This window comes from Ruditapes philippinarum, unplaced genomic scaffold (genome assembly GCF_026571515.1).
Source record: "Ruditapes philippinarum isolate M1 unplaced genomic scaffold, ASM2657151v2 ctg87_1_1_1_1, whole genome shotgun sequence".
Lineage (NCBI taxonomy): Eukaryota > Metazoa > Mollusca > Bivalvia > Venerida > Veneridae > Ruditapes > Ruditapes philippinarum.
The window spans coordinates 216,373-223,245 of NW_026861560.1; the positions used below are offsets into that span (position 1 = coordinate 216,373).

Below are 6,873 nucleotides of genomic sequence, written 5' to 3' on the forward strand. Positions count from 1 at the left end.
AACATAAATGTCCAAATTTATATTATTTCAGGATTTTGATAGTCAGTTAAATTTGTAATGATAATATAATAAATTGAAACTTAATTATTTACGGTTATAAGATAGTTTTATCCCAATAGTTTATCAAAATGTAAGATAAGAAATCTAGAAACAAGAATTTTATGTACGTTTTTTCAAAGATAAACATACCCAGCAAACACAAGACGTCATACTGACGTTAGATTTAAGTCAGGTTCTGACGTCGGATGACGGTCGGAAAAACGGTTGGATTTGAAAGTTTTTTTGACGTAATAATCTGACGACAGGTAGACGTCAGAATCTAACCATTATCTAACCTTTTTCTGACCAAAATCTGACCATTATCTAACCATTTTCCGACCTCAATTTGACCATTTTCCGACCTCAATCTGTCCATTATCCGACATTAATCTGACCATTTTCCGCCCTAAATCTAACCAGTTTTTAACCATTTCCCGACCTCAATCTGACCATTTTCTGACCTAAATCTCAAAAGTAACTTTCACTCCAATGAAATGTATAACAAAAAACTAGAGCAAAAATATGTTTTTATGAGTGTTGTTTTATTTTAAATAAAAGTTGCAATTTTAAGCTGATACATACAATTCTATTAAATTCTGCAAGGCTAAATTCTTTTTATAAATTAAACAAAATAAACCATAAAATAACATAAAATAATTTATTAACAAAACAAAAAGTATTACAAAAACAATGGCATAAATGAAACTAAGGAAACATATACAAATATTAAAGAACAAAACAATGTATGTAACAAAATAATGAAAATATAATAATTTTAAGAAAAAGTTAAAGATTCGGATAATAATGTTCCAAACTATTAATGACAGATTTTCAGTATTTTAACTATATTTCTACAGCATTACTAAAACATTTTCTGCCATTTTGCATATTTGCCTCCTTTTGATAATTGTCACTATGGTATAAATTACTTCCTTTTAGTTACTTCACAAAGTTATACTTTTAAATATCCATGAGAATTAGCACGAATCTGGAGGTGTGACGCTTTTATATATGACCTTCTCTCATGACCCCTCGTCTGTCCGGAGGATATGTTAATGTCCAATAGTGCTTGTGATATCATTTTCACTGAAAAAAAGAAATTTATGAAAAATGGAAAAATAACAAGCAAAAATGTTTTTCATGGTTATCTGCCCTTTAGAAATTTTGAAAGTTATCTTAACTGAATGAACAATTTTGCTAGCTTTTTATAAGAGAGTTTTAACAAAAATAAAAGTAAACATAAATTCTGAAAGTTTAAAAGGCCGCTTTAAAACTCCAGTTGAGTATAGATTATAGTATGTAAAAGAATTTACAAAAATCTTACTTCCCCATGTTTCTTTTTACATTATCACGTGTTTCTGTCCCTCCGACCTTTGAGAGCATGTCCAACACTTGAACTACCTGAAAAGAAATTTATATTTTAACTTATGAATATTCTACGTTTGAAATAGAACAGTTACGCAAGTCTTAAATCAATCATAGTTTCAAATTAAAGATTGTTAAGAAATTGTTGATAATAAATGTATGTTTATGAACTACGTTTTGTTAAAAAGTTTATGTTCTGTTTTGATTGTTTTGATTACATTTTTCCTACTAATGATTAAATGAAGCGTCATTCTATATTACAAAATCATAATTAGATAATCAATCAATCTGCTTTATCATTTATTTCCCGTTCATTTATTTGAATGATATAAAAATCTGGTGTAAACATATTAAGGTTCAGATTTATTCTGATCAAAAATTGGGCCAATTGGGAAAATGCCAAAACGTCTTGGGTTATTTGGGTCTTGGTCCGAAACAAATGAGGGACATTAGTGAATAACCTCCCCTGAGTACTCCCTATAAATAAATAGGTCTCAATTCTCAGATTTTAACTGACAAAAGCATCACAGTTTAAAAAAATTTGAAAACTAAGCATTCTCTTTGGTAGTACTGAAAGGCACATTATAAACTCTTTACAAGCAGAGTTAATTAAAACATGTCAAATTTGAAAAGATTAATTATCAGACATTATCGCGAAATTGTATGACATTTTGCTTCAGCTGTTCAAATAATGATAATTAAATTTAAGAATGCTTGCAATCATGCAATTATTTATCAAATACAAAGTCGAGATAAATTTAAATATATTGAACTGACCTTTTTGTTCAAGAAAATCCAAAATATTCACTTTATCAATGCATCCCAATTCCAGACCGCCAGCCAAAACGTAACGCCTACGAATTTGAATTTCCATTCACGTGGCTGTACGTATATTCGAATTATAGGTTAATTATGTTTTCTTTCCCTTTTCTTTCACAATGATTAAATGTTAAAGCACTATTAAAAACTCGTGATTTTGATACATATAATGTACCACAAATGATGTTATTATAACGTTAAATGATTGGAACTCGTAAACAGATCTGTGGCTATAAATAGATTTCATAACAATAACACATGTAACTTGCCTATATGCAGCGCCACCTATATGTTTTATTAGGTGGCATCGCCGCGATCTTGGTCTGTATATAGATACATTTCATTTGTAAGCCAAATAACATTTGAAAAAAAGTTTAAATGATTACAACAGCGAATAAGAATTTTTTTTGGTTAATTGTTTACCTACCGTCAGGACACCGACCAGAACCTGACGTTAGTACGACGTCAAAAAGAAACGTTATTTTAACGTCATGTGTTTGCTGGGTATTACTAATAATTCGTTTTTACATTTGTTATTAAGGCAAGTGTTTTAATTTAGGATTGATATAAGGACCCTTGGAATACAACTATTTTTGATGAATTATGTTAAATTAATAATGTTTGCTTACTTTACATGGTGCTATCTACCGTTATAAATTCAACGCTAAATAATCGAACGTTTATTTAGTTTGTACCTGGTATATTCTCAAGTTTCTTCTACGATTGCACCACAAATGTCTGTAAGTACGGTGTCACGTTATTACAGGCTGCAGTATACGACTTAATATCTAACTAATTTTGACATCCGTTCTACAATAAAATAAAGACATTTATCATATTTACATGTTTCACACGCTATAATGTGCTAAATGTCATTCCAACATTGAAATGTATATGTTTTATTATGTATAGTTTGCTAACACCCGTAGTTTTTCAAATACCTTGCTTATCATCCGGTCAGATTTATGGTTTCTAAATTAACGTGCATGTACAGAAGACGATGTTGAAGTTCGGGTCAAATACAGTCAATGCCTTATTTACACCAGGTCAGAAGAAAAATAATTTGTACATGAAAAACGATTATGAAACAGTCAGATTAAAGTATTTGACAATAGTGTCTATGACTGGTATCATTGTAAAACGCCGTGATATTTACAAAAGTCCTAATGCTCCGTTTCAACAATATATTGCATTTTATTCATTACATGTACACCAAACAATATCGCAAAACAACGATCCTACGTGAGAAGTTGGCATTTTAATAGTTAAAATACCTTACACGAGCGGTTTGTACTCTTAAAAATGATAAAATTCATTGAATGTGAATAAAGAAACATAATGCATCCTTTGTTTAGTAACTTTTAAAATTCAGGACTCATTAATCTTATTGGTTTATAGATATATCTTATAAAATATATTTTAAAATATTTATAAAAGTTCTCAAAAGCTTGTGGATTTTTTTCGCAAATCTTCCTCTGATGAATTACTGAAACTGCGTTAATTGAGGCAATATCTCGTTTTGCTATCATAATTTAAGCCATTTTGACCCTCTCTTGACCCTAGTTTATACCATACAGCCTATCACTATACTACCACTTTTCTTTCGACGATAATTTTCACAAGTATATTTGTTTGAATATAATTGAATAGTCACATTAAAAGCAAAAGCTTTTATTTTGATTTTGTTGATAAAAATATCAATATTTCTATTCATTTATATCGTTTTTATTTCAAAGTAACAAAATATTCATGCTTTATGATTTATACATTATATACACATTAAAAGTTCAACAAAGTATTTTATCTTCGACACTATTATTGACGCGTTTCGCTTAATGCAGTAGACAGCAAATAAAACGTAAGTAACGTTATTGGTACTAATTTGTTAATTTTGTGACCCCCAATCATCGGGGGCACTCCTGACCATAGAGGCATTATTTGCATAATTTTTTAGAGGTTTTGGGCGGCTGTAAAAAGTCTTCCCGTATACTTAATCAAAGATATATATTCGAACATTGAAGACCGTCCAGCACAATAGTATTGCTGTGAGTGCACGTGTTTGGTACTTTAAAGTCTTCTAAGTTTTGTTTTCCTAGTTGGGTGGTTCCAATATACCTCACTTAAATAATGTTGAATCACCCTTAGTATAAGTTGCCTTCTTTCTAGCTTTTTATTTTATGTTAATAGGCAGCCTTCATAACCTTACATCCCATCAAAATTCAATTTTATTCAGTTCCCGCCCATTGTTTTCTCCTTTAGGGCACACGCACTGTTTACCTGGGACCATATGCCGCTTTTCGCGGAAGTGCGCTTACTTCTCCTATTGAATGTTCTATGATAAAAGGGGGATGTAAGGTTATGAAGGCTGCATAACATAGATTTAAACTACCAAAGACGTGCACTCACAACAATAATTGTTTATGCGTTTATTTAAGGTCGCCGCCGGAAAGCCCATATGGGCGACCGTACACTCAAGTCGGGCCATTCTAGAGCGTCCCGTTGAGATTTTTCGTCGATTTTTTCCAGCTTTTATTGGTGGAGGAAGACCCAAGGTGCCCCCCGGACATTATTTCAGGCACGAGGGGCACCTGGGTGGACCCACCGACCTAACGTTAGCCAGCTGGATGGCTTCCTTACATGAAAGCTTTCGACCAGAGAGAGGATCGAACCTACAGCGTCGAGGGACCTAAAATCTCAAGTCTGCGACCTTAACCACTCGGCCACGGATGCCCCAACAATAATGCCGTGCTGGAGATCTTAAATAATACATTAATTAATACGTCACACATAGTAGGTTTTAGGCTCGCTGACACAGAGTAAAGTTAGAACCTACGATGTGTGTCATATTAATTAATGTATTATAAATAATACCCAACACTGGACGGAGAAATCGCATTATTCCTCAATATTTAAAGGCTGCAGAGGATTTAAATGTTTAAAAATGCATTATTATCATCAAATCCAGAATTACGACGGAATTTAGAAAATGAAGGTGAAGAAATACTTTACTTAATATTTTTGCAACAAGCTTTGCGGATCTCACGGCGTATAATCGATGTATAGAAAATCTTTGTTATACATATTTGTTTGAACGGTAAGTACTTTTTGATACAGTTACATCGTAAAAGAGAAGACTGGTAAAAACGGACGTTTTTTTCACCCTTTCTATTGTTATATTGAATTATACAAGTGTGCACACCATTTAATAATAATGTAAACCACCATTATATCATTGCCTTTCTTTTTTGTCATTTAGAAATGTTTCTTATAAATTGGATATCATTTTTTATTCGTACACTTATAATGTATATGATTTACCAACACAAAATTCGAAATATATGAGAGTCAAGATAATAATCATTGCTGAATTCCGATTGAAAGTTTTACAGAGCACACTTGTAGAGTTTCAAACAGTCGGTAGAATGTTTATTATTATAAATATTTACATAATTAAGCAAAATATAATTTAATTTTGCAAAATCATACACAAAACTATAAATTTGAATTAAATAAAGACTTGAAGCATAACGTATATAAACACCTAGAGAGTTGTTTTTCGTTTGTTTGTTTATTTTTTTTTATTTAAATTTTTTTTTTGCTTTCCTTCTTCTTCTTTATTAAGAGGGAGTGGGGTCATGTTAGATAAGCAGTGGACACGTTTATTGTTGTGGAAACCTGGTCATGTTGCCCACAAAGATCACACATAAAGATGAGTCAGAAAGGGGTTATCATACCTTTAAACCAGGAACTTATAACTTACATTGCGAAACAGTGAAAAACACTCATTGGTTCTAGCATAAGATAAGATGAGCACACTTTTCATTTAATCACTGAAAGTCCGTGCGGTAATTTGGCACCATAGTTATTAGTCGCCGGTAGAAACCGGCGACTATATTTGTAATAGTTTAACATTATACCTATGGTAGGAGAAGCCCTTAAAATCTGAAAATAAAAGAATATCAATCATTGACCAATTAAAGACAACAATTATTTTTCAGTAATCTCAAAAAATCAAACATATGATAACTTTGCTCAATGAAATGAAATATGCACATATTGACATCTTAAAAAGCAACATAACAATTTTCATAAAATGAATCAATAACGTATCCCCAAGGATCAGTCATTGAATATTAGGGTAACTTTTACTTTTTTCTATGTGTCAAGCATTGCTATTTTATAATATATAAATCATGAATGAAATTTGAAATGACACTTTAGAATTATTTGGTTGTTTATATTTTATGAGAACTATTATATTACAGTATTTTATCTAATTTTAAACAAATTCTCCCTGGACTTTCGTAAGAATCACGTGACTACATGTTTATATATGTTGTATATCGTTATAAAATCTATTAATAGTAACAGATTGCTGATAAGACAGGTAACTTGTTAATGGTTAGCAACTGATAAGATGCAAATCATTGTAATTTTGTACAGATAATTACATAAGTTATTTTGCATTAATCAGTTTCATACTTTATATCATTAGAAAAACCTGTTTACTCATATTTTACACATTAAAAATAAATGTTCATACCTTTTCCTTTCTTCTTGGTAAAGGGTTAAACCTGGCCCTTTCTGGAGATAGTTCAATAGTTTAGTTAAGGTTGAAAATCCCAAAATAATGTTATGCTTATGAGGCAC

General features: G+C 31.1%; 1 long non-coding RNA gene across 1 annotated transcript; it reads right to left on the reverse strand.

Annotated features, from left to right (window-relative positions):
- Nucleotides 1-814: 814 nt before the first annotated feature.
- Nucleotides 815-2,532, reverse strand: LOC132716122 (uncharacterized). The gene is made up of 3 exons (XR_009623772.1): nt 2,182-2,532; nt 1,364-1,440; nt 815-1,125 (listed from the first exon to the last, which is right to left on the reverse strand). It is a non-coding gene; the product is annotated as an uncharacterized LOC132716122 (long non-coding RNA).
- Between the last annotated feature and the right edge of the window lie 4,341 nt (nt 2,533-6,873).